Source organism: Vulpes lagopus, chromosome 14 (genome assembly GCF_018345385.1).
Source record: "Vulpes lagopus strain Blue_001 chromosome 14, ASM1834538v1, whole genome shotgun sequence".
NCBI classification, from domain to species: domain Eukaryota; kingdom Metazoa; phylum Chordata; class Mammalia; order Carnivora; family Canidae; genus Vulpes; species Vulpes lagopus.
Window position 1 is genome coordinate 18,226,680 of NC_054837.1, and position 22,393 is coordinate 18,249,072.

Consider the following 22,393-nt stretch of genomic DNA (forward strand, 5'->3'; position numbering starts at 1 on the left):
CCTCTCCCCACCATCCTCAGCTGTTAGTTCAGTGACACTGACACTCAGAAACTATCATCTCTTTCATTTTCTGGATACTAAGTGGAAGCACAGAGAGGTTAAGTCATTGTCCAAGGTCACACAGCTCCCTAGAGACCGAAGTCAGACCCAGCCTGACTCTAGACCCCTCCCATCCCTGCTCTGCCAGGCTTGCGCAGGGGACCAAGAGAATCTCATCCCACCCTTCCTGTATAGATGGGAACACTGGACCCAGAGAAGGCAAGGGACACATCCCAGGCCACCCAGCAGTTAGCAGAAGGGCAGCAGCCCAGTGTCCTGGTCCAAAGATGAGGATATTTCCACAATGCGATAGAGGCCCTGTGCACCGTGTACACCACCATCTAAAGGTGTGTCATTAATAGAGCCCGGTGGCTCTCAAAGCATGGGTTCTGGGCCCGCTGCTGCCCCTTGCTGGGGAGGGGGTTAAAAATTCAAGCTCTCAAGCCAGGTCTGTCCACAGACCTTGGGAACCAGACCTCTGCAGGCAGGCCCAGTGAGCTGTGTGTTCAAAAGTTGCCAGGGGATTCTGATGCTTGCTCAAGTTTAGAAACCACTGATACAGACATATCCATTAGGAATAAATCCTGGATCCAGAACACGTAACCCTGTCAGTCCATGGAGTAGCCATCAGGGGCAGGGGCTCGGAAACCAGCGCAGAGTGGACCCAATGCCTGTTTCCACTACTGTGAGCTGGGCGGCTGGGGCAAGTCCTCTGGCCTCTCTGAGCCAGTTTCCTTATCTGCTGGAGATTGAGGAGGATTGGGTGGGGAGGGGGAAGAGAAGGGGGGGAGGAGTGAGGGGAGGAGGGGGAGGGGAGGAGGAAGTGTAGGAGGGAGAGGAGACGAGGGGAGGAGGAGGGAATAAAGGGGGAGGGGATGAGAAAGAGGAGGAGGAGAGGAGGAGATGCAGGAGGGGAGGAGGGGGGAAAAGTGAAGAGGGAGAAGAGATGGGAAGAGGACAAGGGGAGGAGGAAGGGATGGAGGAGGGGGAAGAGAAAAAGGAGGAAGATGGAGGAAAGGGAAGAGGAGGGGAGGAGGGGGGAAAGGGGAAGAGGAAGAAGAGATGGGAAGAGGAGGAAGGGATGGAGGAGGAGGAAAAAGAAAAAGGAAGAGGGGAGAGGAGGAGTGGGAGGGGGGAGAGGAGAGAAAAAGGAAGGGAGGGGGAGGAAGAGATGGAGGGTGAGGGGAAGAGAAGGAGGAGGGGAGGAGGAGGCAGAGGAGACAGGGAGGTAACCTCTGAGGAAGATCTCACACACTCAGGATATCCTGGCAGGGGAGCCTAGAGGGGTGAACCCAGGTCTAGATGGATTTCTGGGAATCTCCCCTTCCTCCCTCTTGGAGTAGGTCTCCCACAGCCCGCCCCCTCCCCTGCGCAGCTTCCAAAGCCCACCCAAGGCTGTAATGAGGTTTCGGTTTTATCCTCTGACATAGATCTGACAGTGTAAGGCCTCGGGGCTCCAGGGCAGCGGAGGGGCCCCTGGGTGCCCAAGGTAGAGGGCAGAGCACCCAGCCCTACCCGGTCCCTGGTGAGGAACAGAAGAGGCCAGCTGCTCCGGCCAGTCAGAAGTCGGTGACAGGTCTTTCTTTGGCCACTGTTCTGAACATAGCTGAGAAGTTTGGCTTTTTCTTCCTTGGTATAGAAAGGGTTGCAGGTGGGGTCGGGGGAGTTGTTATTTTTTTCAAATAGGATTCTGAAATCTGAGGCCTAGCACTGGGACACTGGGACCTCTCTGAGGGAGGTGGTGGCCAAGAAGCCTGTGTTTATTTCCTTGGAAACTCCGTGTAGCTCCAAGATGGCAGATCAAGCTTTAGCTTATACTCAAATCTAGTTGGTTGGTTCTAGAATCCTGGAGCTCTGTGCTAAAGGGAATGTGAGGCCACATCCAGATCTGGCTGGAAAGAGCACAGTGACCCATTAGCAAGGCCTGCCTTGTACCCAAAGGAGGGGCTTTGCCTGTTCCATCCCACTCTGTTCTCCAATAAAAGCCCAACCCATTGGCCTAGGAGACTAGGGGGCCCATGTCAGCCTGTCAGCTCTGCTTCATCCTGTCCCACGTATTGGCCAACCCTAGAGTAGATAAACTTGTCTTAGCTCCCACACCCCTTGGTATCTGTCTCTGTTTTTTAGTGTTCACAGATTCCCAACACTCTAGCTTAAAGCAAATGGTTTCCTCGTTCTCCTTGATTATCAGTTGTGAAACAAGGTTCACCAGAGAGGCTCTCAAACCACAGAAAGCCTGGGAGGATACTTTCTGTGACATGAAAGATTCCCTGTAAATCCAAAGTGTGCCTACTTTGGCCTTTACTTAAAATGTGGACAGACCACACTGGAATGAGCTCCATTTCAACCGATGACTGGCTCTGTGGCCTTGGGCAAGTCATTTATCATCTCTGGTTCATTCGATGCTCATGTGATTAAGTCGTGGATGTGAGGAAATTGTGCCCTTTGAGATGGGGAGATTATCCTCGGTTGTCCAGGTGAGCCCAGGGTAATCGAGGGGGGAAGGCAGGTAGTCAGAGGAGGGAGAAGGCAGTAGGATGAGGCAGGAAGCGGTCTCAGTGATGTGGCCACAAGCCAAGGAATACAAGCAGCCTCCACCCTGGAAGGTGCAAGGAGTGGATTCTCCGTGCCGCCTCCAGCAGGAATCAGCCTTGCTGACATCGCATCTTGATTGTAGCCCCTTCAGACTTATTCTGAAATTCTAACCTCCAGAACTGTAGGAGTATAAATATGTATTGTTTTAAACCACAAGATTTGTGGTAATTTGTGGAGCAGCAATAAAGGAAATGATTGCAAGAGACTCAGAGCACCGACCTTGGTGGCAGACAGATGAAGGTTTGAGCCCCTGCTCCACCTGCTAGCTGTGTGACCTTGCACAATCTCCTATCCTCTCTGAATCAGAGAGGAAGACTTTCTTTCTCATCTGCACATGGGAGTAATAAAAGACCTACCTCAGACCATTGCTGAAAAGATGAAAAGAACTGACACATGTGTGTTCAGAACAGAGTCTGGCATGCAGTGCTCAGTGAATGTTGGAGCATTTTCCTGTCCTAGGAAAGGCTGACATTCCCAAATGCAGGCCCTCTAATCATCACTGAGGCACTACCAGAGCCACCTTCCTGCCGTTCCATTTTGTTCAAGATCACACCCCTGCTCAGTAACATTCCATGGCTCCCCAGTACATAACCTCATCTCCCAGGAAGGAGAAAATTAAAGGGATGGCAAAGCTGAAAGATGGCTTGAAGGCCCAAACCTTCAAATGTTGATTGAAATGTCACTTTCTCTGGACTCCCAAGATAGGTCAGTGCCCCTGTCATTCATCCCTGTAGCACCTTTCCTGCACTATAGCAGCAACCTCAATTGTGATGCAACGATCATTCATATTGTGAATATACCATCCATCTCCGTATCCACACATAAAGCTCCACAGGGGCCAGGACTGGTGCTAGGCACCTAGTACCCAGTCAATAAACATTTGTTAAATGAATGAACAGATGGATGACCAACCTCCTTGGACCATCTGGGCCATGTTCCCAAAGACTTCCTCTTGACGGCCAAGTTCTGGCTCCGTACCACTGAGAGGCCTGCAGGGTTACCAAGATGGGAGAATTGAACACTGTGCCAAGCGCCATCAGACATTTGTAAAGCCCTCAGCCAAAAATGTTATTGGAAACAGGATGTGTGTCTGTGCAGTATGTGTTCAGGTAATGATGAGACTTAACGCTCCTGTCCTGCAGACCAGACTCAGGGAGGGAAGGGGAAGGAGGGTTCCTCCCACAGCCTGGAGGTTGTCTGAGGTGGAGGGAAGGAGCACAGAAGTGGGAAGTTGACTTTTAGGAACTGAGAAGGAGGAAGGGGTAGGAGGATGCTGGCAGCCCAGTTGATTTTGCCTGCTTGGCAAGAATCCAGGCCCCTGGGCTTCTGTCCAGGCTGGGAAGGGTTAACATCATTGAGAGGGAGTTGGAGGGTGGGTGTGAGACCGGGGGAAGGATGTCCTAACTGGGGGTGGGTTGGGGGGGCACTGGATAAGGCCCATTGCTCCCCTGTGTGCAGGACCCTGCCCACCCAGCCCAGGTCGTCCTACTGGAACAGAGATTTGCAGGGGTGGGGGGAGACCACCCTGGATGCTTGGGAGGAGTGGGGACACCAATAGGTTGCTCCAGGATGGGGATGGGAGGAGCTTAGAGCTGGCTTGAGACCCCTTCTCAAACCCAAGCTGGCCAGTTCCCCAGGTCTGGGAAAGCTTCCATTTTCCAGGGGCTAGAACAGAGGCCCAGAGAGGGTTAGCAGCTGCTCAAAGCTATACAGCAAGTCCCGAGCAACCAATCCTCCCAGTTCCCAGAGAACTTCTCCACTTCTGCTACCCCCCCCACATACACACACGTATTCCGTAGCCTTGCCCTGCCCATCTCTCCAACTTCATGGCCACCCCTTCCCCTCCTTCTACTCTGACCCCACCATGCAGCTCCAAATCTCTGCACCTGTGCTCAAGCTGCCCCTTCTGCCAGAAACACCCTATCTCACCATCCTGTATCCGGCTGCCCAGTAACCTGGTCATCTTTCAAAGCCGGCTGCTGATGTCCTCTCCCCCAGTCAGCCTTCCAGGGTTGCCTCTCTCCTTCCCACCTACATGAGAAGATTGATCACCCCTTCTGCCAGGGGAGTTTGTACTTGGCTAACATTCATCCTTTCTCAAATCACACTGCCTTTTCATTTTGTCATGTACACATCTGTCTCCACCCCTGGTCGTCCCAATTACTGGCACTGGACCTGACCCGGCACTGGAAATGTTTGATGAACTAAGCCAGCCTCCATGCCTGCACCTCCCTCCCCAGGGCCAGCTTTCTGTGAACTACTGGAAACAGATCGGAAGCACCAAAGCCATTGCATTTTCGTGGTTCAGCCTGGTGGTCAGGAGCACAGACTTTTGCATCTGCCTTTGTTTTTTGTTTGTTTGTTTTGGTTTTTGTTGTTGTTTTCTTTTTATTTTTTTAATATGCATATTTTTTATTGGAGTTCGATTTGCCAACATATAGTATAACACCCAGTGCTCATCCCATCAAGTGCCCCCCTCAGTCCCCATCACCCAGTCACCTTGTCCCCCCGCCCACTTCCCCTTCCACTACCCCTTGTTCATTTCCCAGAGTTAGGAGTTTCTCATGTTTTGTCACTCTCTCTGATTTTCCCCACTCATTTTCTCTCCTTTCCCCTATGATCCCTTTCTCTATTTTTTATATTCCCCATATGAATGAAACCATATGTTTGTCCTTCTCCGATTGACTTACTTCACTCAACATAATTCCCTCCAGTTCCATCCACGTCTAAGCAAATGGTGGGTATTCGTCGTGTCTAATGGCTGAGAAGTATTCCATTGTATACATAGACCACATCATCTTTATCCAGTCATCTTTCGATGGGCCCCGAGGCTCCTTCCACAGTTTGGCTATTGTGGACATTGCTGCTAGAAACATTGGGGTGCAGGTATCTCTCAGCTTTTCACTACATCTGTATCTTTGGGGTAAATCCCCAGCAGTGCAATTGTTAGGTCATAGGGTAGCTCTATTTTTAACTCTTTGAGGAACCTTCACACAGTTTTCCAGAGTGGCTGCACCAGTTCACATTCCCACCTACAGTGCAAGAGGGGTCCCCTTTCTCCAAATCCTCTCCAACATTTGTGGTTTCCTGTCTTGTTAATTTTCCCCATTCTCACTAGTGTGAGGTGGTATCTCATGGTGGTTTGGATCTGTAGTTCCCTGATGGCCAGTGATGCGGGGCATGTTCTCATGTGCTTGTTGGCCATGTCTGTGTCTTCCTCTGTGAGATTTCTGTTCATGTCTTTTGCCCATTTCATGATTGGATTGTTTGTTTCCTTGCTGTTGAGTTGAATAAGTTATTTATAGACCGTGATACTACTGATATGTCATTTGCAAGTATCTTCTCCCATTCTGTAGGTTGTCTTTTAGTTTTGTTGACTGTTTCTTTTGCTGTGCAGAAGCTTTTGATCTTGATGAAGTTCCAATAGTTCATTTTTGCTTTTGTTTCTCTTGCCTTCATAGATGTATCTTGCACGAAGTTGCTGTGGCCAAGTTGAAAAAGGGTGTTGCCTCTGTTCGCCTCTAGGATTTGGATGGATTCTTGTCTCACATTTAGATCTTTCATCCATTTTAAGTTTATCGTTGTGTGTGGTGTCAGAGAATGGTCTAGTTTCCTTCTTCTGCATGTGGATGTCCAATTTTCCCAGCACCATTTATTGAAGATACTGTCCTTTTTCCAGTGGATAGTCTTTCCTGCTTTGTCAAATATTAGTTGACCATAGAGTTGAGGGTCCATTTCTGGATTCTCTATTCTGTTCCATTGATCTATGGGTCTGTCTTTGTGCCAGTACCACACTGTCTTGATGGCCACAGCTTTGTAGTACAACTTGAAATCCGGCATTGTGATGCTCCCAGCTCTGGTTTTCTTTTTCAATATTCCCCTGGCTATTCAGCGTCTTTTCTGATTCCACACAAATCTTAAGATTATTTGTTCCAACTTTCTGAAGAAATTCCATGGTATTTTGATAGGGATTGCATGAAATGTGTAAATTGCCCTGGGTAGCATAAACATTTTCATAATATTAATTTTTCCAATCCATGAGCATGGAATATCTTTCCATCTCTTTGTGTCTTCCTCAATTTCTTTGAAGTGTTCTGTAGTTTGAAGTGTTTCAAATTAGTTTGAAGTGTTCTGTAGTTTTTATGGTATAGATCCTTCACCTCTTTGGTTCGGTTTATTCCTAGGTACCTTATGCTTTTGGGTGCAATTGTAAATGGAATTGCCTAAGATTAAGAACATGACAGAGATGTCCACTCTCACCACTGCTATTCAACATAGTAGTACTAGAAGTCCTAGCCTCAGCAATCAAGAAAAAAAAAAAAAAAAGGCGTTCAAATTGGCAAAAAAGAAGTCACACTCTCCCTCTTCGCAGATGACATGATACTGTACATAGAAAACCCAAAAGAAGGCAGCCCCAGTGGCGCAGCGGTTTAGTGCCGCCTGCAGCCCAGGGTGTGGTCCTGGGGACCCGGGATCGAGTCCCATGTCGGGTTCCCTGCATGGAGCCTGCTTCTCCCTCTGCCTGTGTCTCTGCTTCTCACTCTCTGTGTCTCTATGAATAAATAAATAAAATTAAAAAAAAAAAAAAAGAAAACCCAAAAGACTCCACCCCAAGATTGCTAGAACTCATACAGGAGTTCTAGCAGGATACAAAATCAATGCCCAGAAATCAGTGGCATTTCTATACACTCACAATGAGACTGTGTCTGCCTTTGGCTCAGGTCATGATCTTAGCATCCTGGGATCAAGCCCTGCATCAGGCTCCCTGCTCTCCCTTTGCCCATTTTCCCCAGCTCATACTCTCTCTCTCTCTCTCTCTAACAAATAAATAAAATCTTTAGAGAGAGAAAGAGAGAGAGAATACTGACTTTTCAGGTCAGAAAAAACTGGATTTGAATCCCAGCTCTGCCACTTGCTATGTGAACTTGAGTAAGATACTGGCCCTCTCTGGGCTTCACTTACTCTTTCTTCAAAATGGAAAATGGTAATTCCACCCTTGCAGAGCTGCATTGGAGGATCCTTTGAGATGATGCATGTAGTGTGTATGGGAGAAGGCTCAGAGTAAGTGCTTAATATATGGTGTTGCCATAACTCCATGGGTCATTTCTAAAAGCCCATCTCCTTCTGCCCTCGCTCCTGGCTCTGGCCCTGCATCATTTACCAAAGTCCCTGTTCCGGCTGTGTTTTTAACACGGAGGAAGTAAAGCCACACTAACCAGGTGTCCAGGTGTGCATCCTAGCTCTGCCATTCCCTGGCTGCGTGACCTTGAGAGAGTGACTTCACCTCTCTGAGTCTCGGTTTCTTCCTCTGTAACATGCAGACAGTAACAGTACCTGCTGGCAGGGTATTGTAGGATTAGTGTTAGTGCTTGTAAAGCTCCTAGAGCAGCAGCTGGCAAGTGCTGAGTGCTGGCTTGTGAGGTAGCAGTAGTAAGAGTTTAATTTGCCATCTGGGGCACTTCTTCTCCCCCGCCCCCATTTCCCTCCCACTGCCCACCTCCCCTTTCCTCCTCACCCACCAATTTACAACCAGGGACCTGGCCTCTTTTGCCTTCACTGTTAGAAAAGCCCAAGGCAGAGGATGGCTCAGTGGGTTAAGAGTCTGCCTTCAATTTGGGTCATGATTCTGGGGTCCGGATATGGAGCCCCGAGTCAGAGTCATTGTCATCATGCTCCCGGCTCATTAAGGAGTCTGTTTCTCCCTCTCCCTCTGCCCCTTACTCTACGCATGCTTTTTCTTTCTCTCTCAAATCAATGAATGAAATCAAAAGAAAGAGAGAGAAAGAAAGAAAGAAAGAAAGAAAGAAAGAAAGAAAGAAAGAAAAGAAAGAGAGAAAAGAAGGAAGGAAAAACCCAAGAAGAGAAAAACCCAAGGCCTCCAGCATCAATGGACTCAGATTCTTTAGGTCCTTAGACCTGCCTTTGTCCTCCAGTACTTCCTCGGCCACAGGTCTTCAGCTTCCTTTTTATTTTTTATTTTTAAAGATTTTATTTATTTATTCATGAGAGACACAGAGAGAGGCAGAGACATAGGTAGAGGGAGAAGCAGGCTCCCTGCAGGGAGCCCAATGCGGGACTTGATCCCAGGACCCCAGGATCATGACCTGACCCCGGGATCACGACCCTAGGCAAAGGCAGACGCTCAACCACTGAGCCACCCAGGCGTCCCTCAGTTTCCTTTACAGAAGACCCCTTTTTTCCAGAAGGCTTGATAGGGATCCCCTAAAATATAAAGACATATGAAAAAGCACCTGCTCAGCTGGAGAGGATGAGGAACATGGAGCCACACCCCTCAAGCCCCTGCTGCCCCTCCTGGACTCTATCTGAGCCAGTTGGAAAGCTTTGCCTTAATCTGTTGATCCCTCACCCACTGCCACCACCTAAGCAGGGCTGGGTGGGGGTGGGGGGACACTTTTCCTTTTTTTTTAAGATTTATTTATTTATTTATTTGAGAGAGAGAGAGACAGAGAGAGCACAAGCAGGGGGAGGGGTAGAGGGAGAGGGAGAAGCAGGCTCTCCATTGAGCAGGGAGCCTGACTCAGGGCTCAATCCCAGGACCCCAGGATGATGACCTGAGCTGAAGGCAGACACTTGACCATCTGAGCCACCCAGGTGCCCCCAGACATTTTCATTTTTAATTTTGATATCATTTTAAAATCACAGAAAGGAAGCAACAGTAAGTAGTACAAGGAACTCTCTTATACCATCACCCAAAGTCACTGATTACTGCTGTTTTGTCCCATTTGCTCTATCATCCTCTCCCTCCCCGACCCCTTTCTGCACGTCTCCTCCTGAACTGCTCCCATTTCGCATAAGGCCCAGAACTAGAAGTCCATGAGCTCGTTGAGGGCCTCCCTAGATATTTGGAACCTGAAACTGCAAACGCACTGATTCCAGAGTCCTAAAAGGCAGCTGAAAATTCCAAATTAATAGATGTCTGCTGAGCTATCTACCGTACGCTAGTGAGTGCTGCTAGTCCACAGCGCCTGTGTCTTTAGAAATAGAAAAGCCCAAATCACAAGAACACACTGAATAATTTATTCTTTAAAAAAAGAGGAAAATCCTGATTGTATGAATTCTTTTAAAGCCTTTTCAAGTATTTTTTTTTTATAAGAAATGCATATGTGTAATGGGATCTGTAGGGACATTTTGAGGTTTGCCATGATGTGGGGTGGGCTTCCCCCAAATGTCAGAGCTCCAGAAGCCTTCAAAGCCTTTACAACAAGGTCTCCTGGCCCCAAAGCTCCTTGAATCTCACTCAGATCAAGCATAAGATGGAGATTTTCCCATGTATTTTTATAAGGAGCCTGTATGTACCTTTTTATGTGGGTCATAAAAAAAATGTAAAAATTTCAAAAACATGGAGCAACACAAGAAATTCGTCATAGCAACAGAGCTGCCTCTCCTATTTTTGAAAAGTGAGCTGCTCCCTCCTCTCCTTAGTACAGAAAGTTTATTTTCCTGCCTGGGCCTCTGACTCAGAGGCAAGCCCAGAACTCAGCCAGCCGCCTCTGAGGAGAGACAGGAGGCGTGGGGGCTGTAGCCCCGGCACGGGTGGGTGATACCCAGCGGTCCCAGGCTTCAGATCCCCCTCAACTGACAGGTCTTCCAGACACCCTGGGGCCCCTGGCGTTTCCCCCACGGGCTACCCAGTCTGTGCTCATCCACCTACTCCCACCCAACGTGCCTCTTCAGAGCAGCCCCACCTTGTAGGGCCACAGCTGGGGACCCACAACCCTAATTGGGCCTTGATGGTAACAGCTCTGCAAATATCTGAGCAGCTGGTAAACCCTAGCTAAACAATAGTCTCCTAAGACCATGCTGCCACCATCAACTGGGGCTAATGAGGTAACAACTGACAAGTAGAGGGCCCAGAAGTCTGACCCAGGACTGTTTTCTCATTGGGGATGTCCTACCAGATGCTGGAGGGAATATTATTGCAGCCTGAGAGCTTCAACATAGCAACCAGAGGTGACTGTGGTGAGGGTGGTTTTGAGAGCACAGCATGGGTTTGAATCCTGCCCCACCCCATCCCCCTGCCGCCAATTACCAGCTGTGTGACCTAAGGCAAGTGGCTCAACCTCTCTGTGCCTCAGTTCCCTCTCATAGGTAATATTAGTCACAGTGAGTTGTGGTGGGCGTAACTGGTGTTAACCCATATGAGGCACTTAGCATAGCACCTGGCATAGAGCAGAATCTCAATAAAGGTCTATCATCATCTCCTGTCCCCAATCCTTCATAACACTTTTTGTGACCGTCTTACACAATCAAAGCAATGAAATCGGAATCCAGGCTCCATCAGTTACCAGCTGAGTGACGTTGAGCAGTTACGAAATGTCCCTAACACTGATTTCTCATCTGTAAAATGGGGGTAATAATACAAACACATAGCTCAGCTCCTGGCTCGTGGTTAAGTATTCCTAAGCACTGGCTATTATTATTATTATTATTATCAGGGCTCAGAAAACTATAGCCCACGAGACAAATTTGGCCCACTGCTTGTTTTTGTAAATAAAGTCTTATTGGAACACAGCCACGCCAATTCATTTACATCTTGCGACAATTGGCAGAGCTGAGTAGTTTTGATGATGATGAGTCACTGTAAGGCTCATGAAGCCTAAAATATTGACTATCTGGCCCTTTAAGAAACAATTTGCCTGATTTTTATCATTATGGCCTTTAATGGCAATGATTACAGTACAGAGACTTTTCATCTCTCTTGGTGGACCACCCAAGTTAAGATGCGCTTTCCAGGAACCCCTTGCAACCCACAGTTGAACTCTAATGGTTCCAAAGCTTCTTCAAGTGATTTGCAATAGTAGTGTACAGAGAGAGGGTCCGTAGCTTCCCTTGGCTTCCCAGAGGTACCCAGGACTCATGAGACGTCCACAGTCATAGGAGCAGAAACATTGCAGGAGCTGGCCTGCATCCAAATCAAAGCCCTCCTCTGTTTTCCCAGGCTTGCCTGTTCTTGGACAGCCCCACTCCAGGGCACTGAGGCATTGGGGTTCCTTGATGAGATTTCTCTCTGTGCCTCTTTAGCATCTGCCCCATAGCAGGTGGCTGCCTCCTGGTTCAGCATGCTTCATATTCCCTTTGTGCGGTGTTGGGGCAATAGAAAGGACATGGGGGCGGGTGGGGCAAGAGCTGATCTGGAATTCAGCAAAGGACACCTGTGAATTATTCACCCCAGAAAGAAAGATGTCTTCTGGTCTGGTCCTCTCCCTCCTTCCTCCTTGGCCTGGTGGGGTTTTGGTTGGGTGGTATGGAAAACAGTGCAAAAAGGGATTTACAGACCTCCCAAATCCTGAGGATCTTGGTGGCCACACCCCTTGGTTTCTTCATTCCATGCCCACAGATGTCTGCCCTGGCTTCCACCACTATACTAGGAGTACTTGTTCCCAAAACCCTAATTGGGCCTTGACGTCATCTAATGAATGGGCTGGACTCAGCCCCCCACAGTCCCTGTCTTGACTGGGGGTCACCAAGACTGGCGACATCCAGGCACCCTGATGCCACCGCCACCTGCCTGTCTCTTCAGCTTGTCCACTCTTATTTCTTCCCGACACGCTGTCAGGGAGAGCCAGAGGACGAATGTTGTGCTGAGATTGGGCAAATGTCCCCATGGTAGGCCAGATCAAGTAAGGACAGGAGTTCCTCCTTGGATTGCAAGGTCCGTGAGGACTGGGACCAGGCCTGTGGGACTTTCTGCTGAAGCTGCAAATCTTCAAATAGCCCACACATAGAAACCAACGTCAAAGTCTACAAATCAATCCTGCAGCAAGAGGAAGGAAATCCTCTTGGGAGGCGAGCTTCAAGGTATTACATAATTGTAATGACACAAACATGAGAATGGCATCTTTCCTTCATTTATTAGAAGATAATAATGGTTCTGAGCACCCCCCCCCACACCAAGGAATCCACGGATGATCTGTGAGGTGGGCTATACACACAAGATTATATGTGTGAGCGTACAAGGTTTTCTTAGGAGGGTGTCCAACATTTTCACTTTCCAAAGACCTCCAGAACCTCAAATGGTTATAAATATGAGACCGCAAATCTGATCCATATCTATGTCCCTAATGCCTAGTACAATGGCGGGGGCATGATAGGTTCTCGAGGTTTCTGGATTAATCGATCACCGAATGACTCTTCGAAGCTACAGACTGCCAGACTGCCTGATGATCAGATTTCCTGGATGGTCAGACCCCCACTAAGCTGGAATTTGCAGATAACTTGAACGGTGTCTTTTTTTGTTAACAGGAAGGGAGAAGTAAATGAATGGTACAGGCCAGAAAGAGTGGCCACTGACACTCAAGGGTGTCCACTGCTAGCCAGCCGTGTTCTCAGAATTGCCTTTCCCACCGTATGCACTGAAGCAGCTTCCCTGAGGAACTGCACAAAGGAGATAGATGTTTTCTTCTCCCAGACAGCTGTTGTCTGCACACAAATACTGAAACTGCTTCTCCTGGAAGATATTCTGAGATTGAATTAGCCATCCCTTCTCCCTGGACTTACTTACCTCTTGTGGACCTTAAAATTCTCTCCCCAAACAAGTGCAGCTGAGCCCAGACCAGCTAGAAAACACATACATCTTATAATTCAGTGAAATTCAGTGAATGCAGTAAAGGAGTCTCCTTCATAAATAATAGGACCAGAGGACACAGTGAACAGGCACTTAAATGCATGGTAGGGGAGGGTGGTGGGCAGAGGAGGGCACATGGGGACAAGAGCTTTTTGGAAAGGCAACTGGCCAAGAGTCGTAAAAGAATTCACACCCTTGTACAGGGTAGTTACACTTCTAAAAGTCTGTCCTAAGGAGACCGTAAGAATTGTACACAAAGATTTATTCCTACAGATATATAACTTAACATGATGGATAATAGCAAAGAAGCTGAAAACAATTTGAGGGTTCAACGACAGGTTGAACCTGGTAAGGAAATCATGGCACACGCGAATGAAACTTAAATCGTATCATAAAACGATTTCTTGAAAATCTTCTTGAAACTTCATAAACATTTAAAAATTCTGTGCTTCAGAGGATATCATCAAGAAAGTGAAAAGACCATCCACAGAATGGGAGAAAAGATTTGCAAGTTGCATATCTGATAAGGGGCTTGTATCTAGTATATAAAAGAACTTTGGTAACTCAATAAAAAAAAAATTCAATAACTCATTTAAAAGTGGGCAAATGAAGGGTGCCTGGGTGGCTCAGTTGCATCTGACTCTTGATTTCAGCTTACGTCATGATCTTAGGGTCCTGGGATCAAGCCCCATGTTGAGCTCTGTGCTCAATGGAGCTTGAGGATTCTCTCCCTCTCCTTCTGCCCCTCCCTCAGCTTGTGCTCTCTCTCTCTCAGATAAATAGATATTTTTAAAAAAATTTTTAAAAAGCAGGCAACTGATCTAAGCAGACATTTCTCCAAAAAAGATATACAAATGGCCAATAAGCACATGAAAAGATGCTTAACATCATTAGTCATTAGGGAAATGCAAATCAAAACCACAGTGAAATACCACTTCACACCCACTAGGATGGCTGTAATAACAAGTGCTAGAGAGGATGTGGAGCAATGGGAGCCTTCTTAGGCTGCCGGTGGGAATGCAAAATGACGCAGCCACTCTGGAAAGCCAGTCTGGCAGTTCCTCAAAAGAAGAAAACAGAGTTACCATATGACCCAGCATTCCACTCTCAGCACACACCCAAGAGAAATGAAAATATACATCCACGCAAAAATGTATACACAAATGTTCATAGCGCTGTTACTCATAATGGCCAAGAAGTAGAATAAACGAAACTTGGTAGTCGTGTAACAAATTATTCGGCTATAGAACAGAAAAGACGTACTGACACACACTACGACAAGTGTGTAAAATATGATGCTATGTGGAAGAAGCCAGACACGAAAGACCATATAGCATACTTCCACTTATATGAAATATCAAGAAGCAGCAAATCTACAGAGACAGAAACTAGATTAGTGGTTGTCGGGGGTTGGAGGGAAATGAAGAATGGCTGCTAATGCATAAAGGATTTATTTTTTATTTTTTATTTTTTTAAGATTTTATTCACTTATTCATGACACAGAGAGAGAGAGAATGAGAGGGAGAAGCAGGCTCCATGCAGGGAGCCCGACGTGGGACTCGATCCCGGGTCTCCAGGGTCAGACCCTGGGCTGAAGGCAGCGCTAAACTGCTAAGCCATCCGGGCTGCCCAAGATTTTATTTTTGCGGCAATGAAGATGCTGTACAATTGGTTGTGGTAATAGTTGCACACTTTTGTGAACATCTCCCTCTGCACCTCCCCCTGCTTGTGCTCTCTCTCTCTCTCAAACAAATAAATAAACTCTTTTAAAACAAAAAATAAATAAACTCTTTTAAAACAAACAAATAAATAAATAAATAAAATAAAAGCCAGGGAAATGTACACTTGAAATGGGTAAATTGTATGGTGTAAATTATATGTCAATAAAGCTATCTTACATATATTATTATAAAATAAATGTTATATATTAAGATATATGTAAATACATTATATGTGTATATATTAAGTATATATGTGTGTAACATGTTATATATATTGTGTATATACGTTGTCATATATGTTATATATATAGTAAATGATGCTCAATGAGTATTATATTTTAAAAATCCCTCAGAAAAGACTAATACTTCTCAGTTACCCACCAAATGGCAAAGAATGAATGAATGCGTAACTCCAAGGGTCTGGGGTAGAGCCTAAGTCATGAGCGACACTTTTCTTTGAATCTTCACGCAGTTACAAAATTCAGGCACATTTTGCCTTCCATTTTAAAGTACGATCGTGTTAATTATAATATAAAAAATTAATTTTCTCCAAATCCAGGAATTAAATTGATGCTCTAGGAGAAAAGAAAAATATTTACCAACTTGGGGAAATGGCCATAACATGATAGTATGTGGACATAACAATGAGAAGCAGGCATAAGCTGTTTGTAGGATGAGTCTTCTATGGGGTGGAGGAAAGAAAATGAAATTACATATATACGCAGGGCAAAAAGACTAAAAGTTTATATGTCAAGAGATTATCAGGAGTTATCTTTAGGTTGTGGGATTGTGATTTTTTTTTAACTTCTTGATACTTTTTTTCCTTTTCCATATTTTCAAAGCATGTTGCATAATATTAAGGAATAAACATTTTTTAGTCCAACAGAGAAGACCCAGGAGGGAAGACATCAGGCGATGTTTTTCTGGAGATGATTTAGCGTGGCCCTGCCTGTGGTGTGAGTGTGCTCATGCCCTTGGGATCACAGCTGGGCCCTACATGGAATGACATGTGCACACATGGAGGCTCCCAGCATCCCCTGCTTTCTGTGGGTGCGGGCGGGGAATGTAGATTTATTCCCAGAGGGGAGATGAGGCCAGAGGTTTTGCAAAGTTCCAGGAAGAAAGACAAGCAGATCATCACTATATGACAACAGCGAATAAGGACTGGATATGATGTGGGGGATAGGGCTCTGGACTGGGTGAGCATCAGGAGACATGCGTTCAAGCCTGGGCTTTGCTTCCAGCCAGCAGGATGACCTTAGTCAAACCACCTCCTTTCTCAGGCCTTAGATTCCCCTCTGAAATGGGGACACTCAGTTCTTCTACTTCTGATGGTTTATGATTCTGTGATCTCACATCTACTGCCTTTGTTTCCACCATCCCCGTAACAGTTTGTAGCTCATCATAGTGACTGCCCGGCACAGCCCTGACCCCAGGAATCTCAAGAGCCATTCTGCCCCCAAAAGTAATCTCTGAATTGACATGTGACACTTTTCAACCCACCTAATCAGAGAAGACTTTCTGAAGAAGGCAGAGTGAGCAAACAGCATTCCCCACCCTCTGCACCCCTGAACCTGGTCAAGCATGAGGATATTTACTAAACATTGACCAGGGACCAGCCACTCATGCTGTGGCACAAGTAAGACACTGTCCTGCTTTTTTGAAACTTACAGTTTGACAGTGGAATCCACATACATTACTTTTTAATTTTAAGATTTTATTTATTTGAGAGAGTGAGAGAATATAAACAGGGCGAGCAGACTTCCCATTTAGCAAGGACCATGCAGGGCTTGATCCCAGGACCCCGGGGATCACGACCCAAGCTAAAGGCAGACTGCTCAATTGACGGAGCCACCCAGGCACACCTACGCTACTTGTTTATAAGCCACACATGAGTACTTTGAAGTTAATCGCACTATTCACGTTTTACAGCCAAGAAATTGTAGACTAAGAGAAGTGCCCAAGGTCACAGAGCAAACAAGTGGTAAAATCAGGATTCCAACCTGGATTCCAATCAGGATCCAACCATCAGTGACTCCTCCAAGTCACCTATGATTTGTCTGTGGTTCTTAACTTTCCAGTCGAGGCAGAACAAAAGACCTCAAGACCCACCCAATTTCTACCCTTTTTGATTTGGCTGTAGGAAAGAACTAGAGAAAAACATTATTAGTTGTTGTAAACTTGATACTGAGACATCAAACTTGCGTTGACTTTTTAAGAGCAAACTATGAGCTCATACAAATGAATGTATACGATAAAACATATCCCTTTAATATGGACAATACACTAAATAGGTAGAAGTCACAATGTGAGAAAATCATTCTCTTTTAATCCCCCCCCCCCATCCTTCTGATTACACCCAGAAAAAGGTCTTGATTTGGTGCTAACAAATCTTTTACCACCTTCTCCAATACTTGCACATCTTCCTTTATAACAAAGAAAGAGCAAGCATCAGGCTCAGAGCCTTGGTATCTAGCTAACAGTATCTGGCTAATATTTAATAACATTTATTTTCATTGTTTATTGGGCATGATGTTTAGTGGGTATATTCTATCTGAAGAAAGTGAAAACTGATTTTCCATTTACGGTGGTCATGTGAATTTCCCTTTTGAGCTATATTTACTGATATTTAAGGAATACATTCACTGGAATTTTTAACGAGTAAATTTTAAAGAAAAAATATTAAATTCATAACAACATAGAGGTGGCAGAGAAGCAGGGCACAGATAAAAAAAAAAAAAGTGGCGCTGGAATGACCCAGCCTTGAGAAATGCTGCCCGATGAAATTAAAAATAACCCAGCCATGTAATTATATTGTCCTGGAAGTATATAGCAAGTTACCTAAATAGCGCACATTCACAGTAGCCCATCACTGTTAAAGCACATTTTTGAGGGTTTACGTATGCGGTTACTTTAGCAACAGAGATATAACTGAATCATATTTGCGCTGCAAGACATACGTGCCTGAAGGTCTAATTATTGGAAAATTATAGACCTAAGAAATAGAGCTATGCCTCACTGCACACTACAGGGTTGAAAGAACACCTCGCAGTAATTGGATAAACCACGTCTACACAGAAGATGTGTGGAAAGGAAGAACCTTTCCCCAACTGTCGCACCTCCGACCACGTGTGAATGCAGGATTGCATACATTCATCCTTTCACCCATTCAGTCATTGACCATGATGTTTATTTTATCATGTGCACTGGAAATACAATGAACTCCATCGAGCCTCCGGTCCAGAAAGGGGCGCCAGACATCATGCCCAACCTCACCGCAAGGCTCTGAAAAGAGCCCCATTCTTTGCAAACTCCTAACAAAGCAACCTGCCTACCCTGGGGGTGGTCAGAGAAGGCTTCCTGGAGGAAGTGGCCATTATGTTTGAGAGCTAAAGAAGTGACGGTAATAACCAGAGGACGTGAGACAGGAGAAGGAGGTAGAAAGGCAGGTGCATCCGCCTAAGTGGATGGGCTCTCCTGTCCTGTGCACCTCTCCTAAAGGAGCGTCTCACCCTTGTGCCATCACCCAAGTGTGACCTTTGCATTCAAAACTGCACTCATTCATATGTCTTGGTCCCTCGATGCAAGCCAGCACCGGTGGCAGTTCTTCAGTTATCTGATCCCAACACTGAGGGAAGATGGAGATGGTGGGTAGGTCTCCAACATCGGCCTCCCCTGGGATTTCAAAGACTGATTTTGACCATGAGCTTCTGTCGTAGGCACCAACATAGAGGTCCTCGGCCAGGGACCACGCTTAGGACTCTGGGGAGCTTCCAAGCCTCAATGTCCAGGCTTCACCAAGACCACAACCAACCACTGAGTTAGGCTCTCTGGAGGTGGGGCCGGTCACTAGGAATGTCTAAAGCTCCCCAGAGGAGTGCAGTGTATAGCCGGGGCTGACAACTACACAGGGTCTCTAACCCTGGTGGAAGATTCAAGTCTACAAAAACTTACTGAGGGACGCCTGGGTGGCTCAGCGGTTGAGCATCTGGCTCAGGGCGTGAACCCGAAGTCCTGGGATCGAGTCCCACATTGAGCTCCCTGTGGGGAGCCTGCTTCTCCCTTTGTCTGTGTCTCTGCCTCTCTCTCTCTCTCTGTGTCTTTCATGAATAAATAAATAAAATCTTAAAAAAACAAAACAAAACAAAACACTGAGCACCTGCTCTGCACCAGACAGCAGGCTGGGGGCAGGGGTGGTGAGCATAAGATCCCATGGTCATTTACAGAAGGCTGCACCCACTACCAATAAATGTACTGGAGCCCAGGTAAAGATGAAAAGTGTCTTAGTCCCACAAATCGCCTGGGGAAATCTCAGCAGGTATGGGTTGCTGTGCAAAGAGCCTGCATGTCTAACGAGTTCCCCAAGTGTCAATGAGCAGCCAAGAATTGCATGTGGATGGCAAGGTTCTCCAGGAAATCTTTCAGACTAGGGCTGCTGCTTCTCACCATTTCTCCACCCCCTGACAGTCCTGAGCATCGCCTGGAGGTGATAACAAAGTGTAAGGAAAGAACAAAATGCACACTGGCAGCCAGCCAGGTGTGCACCTGCATCTTCTCGGGGCTCCATAGCCCCAGGACAGCACCCCATTCCTACCCTACACACACCCGTAGAGCATGGAGCAGATCACAGGAAGAAAGAGCAGGGGCTGGGATGGAAGACAGGGTGCTGGGTAGGTGGTTGTCATAAATAGCAAACCATCTGCACGCCCCCGCTGCCTAAGGAGTCCCCCATCTGGGGCCAGAACAAAGACAGCAAAATTCAAGAGGCATCGGAGATCAAAACGGCCTCTGAGGCTTTTCTTGCAGTGAGTCTTCGCTTCTAATTAATCACTCGTCCTTGGCAAATCAATTGTGCCTGTTTTAAAATCTGTGCTCCAAGGGTAAGGGATAGGATGGAAGCTGGCAGCAAGGAAGTCTTTGGAACTGATACTTAGGGCAGTGAGTTGTTGGGGAGGGGACACTGAGGTTAGCCCTGACCCGTTCAGCAGGGCCAGGAATGAACAGATGAGGAGGCATGAATGCTTGCAGAGGCCAGGCCAGTCACAGGAACTGATGCATGGGCTGGGGGTTAGTAGAGGAAGCCCTGGGAACTGGGGCCAAGCGGAGACCACGTGCCCTGACCCAATGGCACCCTCTCAGTCCTCGTCCCTTACTGTCCAGCAGAGATGCAGGCCTGTTTCTGCATTTCTGGAAGATTGGCCAGATCTTCCTTTTTGTTTTTGAAAATGCCAGGAAAGGGGGCACCTGAGTGGCACAGCTCGTTGGGCATCCAACTCTTGGTTTTGGCTCAGGTCATGATCTCAGGGTTTTGAGATCAAGGCCCTTGTTGGGCTCTGTGCACAGCGGGGGGTCTGCTTGAGATTCTCTCTCCCTCGCCCTCTGCCCCCACCCCCTGTTTGTGCGCTCTCTTTCTCAAAATAAATACATGAATCTTGAAAATATTTCTTTAAATATGAAATCTCCTGGCTTATAGAAGTCAGCTGAAATTTTTTTTGAAACACCATGCCGTCCATCAAAATATGTCTGAGAACCACATACGCAGTGCAGGCTGCCCATATGTGAGGTCTGGAGTAGAGACTGGTCTGTAGGAATTATCTAGAAAATTAGATGGCCTGTGGGCAGCAACTTCCTCGGGGAGCTCAGAGGAGGGAAATGTGGGTAGACAACTTTCTGAACACAAGGGAGGTGTCCCGAAGACCTCCAGAAATCCCAGGGGGGAGATATTTAAGGGGAAGTAGGGCCTGCAAGTAGGGGCTGACAGCCATTGTAATTAAGGCAAGAGTGTCCCTGCAGCCCCGTGTGTATAATGCCAGAAGCATTCACTCCAGTTACATGGTAAAAGCAACAATACTTATTGAGCACATACTATATGCCGGTACCGTGCTAAGTGCTTTATGTGTATTAACTCACTTAATCCTCGCAACAACCCTATTACCCCACTTTACAGACGAGGAAACCGACCTGGGCAGTCGGGCTCCAGAATGGAGCTCCTAATGACATGCAGCCCTGTCCCTCTTAACTCCCACAATGCCTTTCACGGAGCTCAGCACAGGGTAGGTGCTCAGGAAATATCTGCTCTGTTGAAAGAATGTCTCCATAAATTAGATCCACTAGAATTTGGCACTATTGTTTCAACCAATTTTGTGTGCTATGTCAAGAACTGGCTCACGGTTTCTGCTGGGGCTGGGTCCTCACCCAGGTAATGTCCTCATCATCATGTTCAGCACTAAATCACCCAGACACTGTCAGCAAAGACAAGGAGCCCCCAGCGCCTGGGCCTTTCCTTCCAGGACTCTGCAACCTCCAGCTTCTGTCTGTCTGGTTGCCTTCTGTCCTTGTCCAGCTCTCGGGCTCATGCCTCCCTCCTGGGACCTATTTCTGATGTCTCCCCAGAATCTGCCTTAGTGTTGCAACCCTCGGGGGAACATCTTCATGCCTTCCTGAAAGGGGAGGGCAGGGTTAGCTCCCCAAAGCTAAGCACTGCAGGGGGCTGTTTAACCCTTCCCTGCCTTGGGACTTTTAAAGCCTCTAGAAGAAATTTCCCACTGTCTGGGAGACAGAGCTTTCACCTGTGGGAATTCCAGTTCCCACCTGCAGCTCGTTACTCTGGAGGAAGTACACGAAATGGGACAGACTCTGTGGCCAGTTTTGGTAACAGCAGAAACTGGTGGCTGAGCCCAAAAGCAGGCTTTAAATCACATGGTTCTCGTTCCAGATCTGCTGATAAACAATCATTCATTTGTCCATTCATTCATTCGACAAATATGTATTGTATGTATTGCCCCTGTTATATTCTAAACACTGACACAGATGCCAGAGAAGCAGCACAAAACTGAGGTGGTCCCTGTGAGATCATCAGAAGGTCAGGTGTCCTCTCTGAATCTCAGCCTCTTTTTCTGTAAAGTGGGGGTGCTTATGAAGATGCAAGATCTCCTGCAAAGTCCTAATCCCCACCTCTAGCTGAAAAAAAATGCTGGTGCCACAAAAGGAACACTGGATAGAGTCAGGATCACCCTTCTGGCTGAGTGCCCCTGAATTGGTCATTTCTCTGGGACTGATTTCTTGGTTGGGAGATTGAGATGGCTGCTCAGCAGGATTTCAAAAACCCGTCTAACTCTGTGTGACACATTCTATGATTCCAGGATAAGGATAGCCTGTGACTCCAGGAACGGACATCCTCCCATTCTGGATGCAAATCTCCATTCTGGGATGCTTTCCATCATGCAGCAGAAAAGAACTTGCTTCTTGTCAGGTGAGAATGGAAGGGTAGGGGGCACTTCCCAGGAGCTGCTCTCCCAGGATTCCCAGAGTCACTCCATTTACCTTCCCCATCTTGCTCTTAATCTCTGCAAATTTAATGGCATGACCATAAGCTGCCTAGAGAACATAGCTGACCCATCACCAATAAATCAGAAGCTCTCAGTGATACTTCTGAATAAATGGTAGTCCCTTA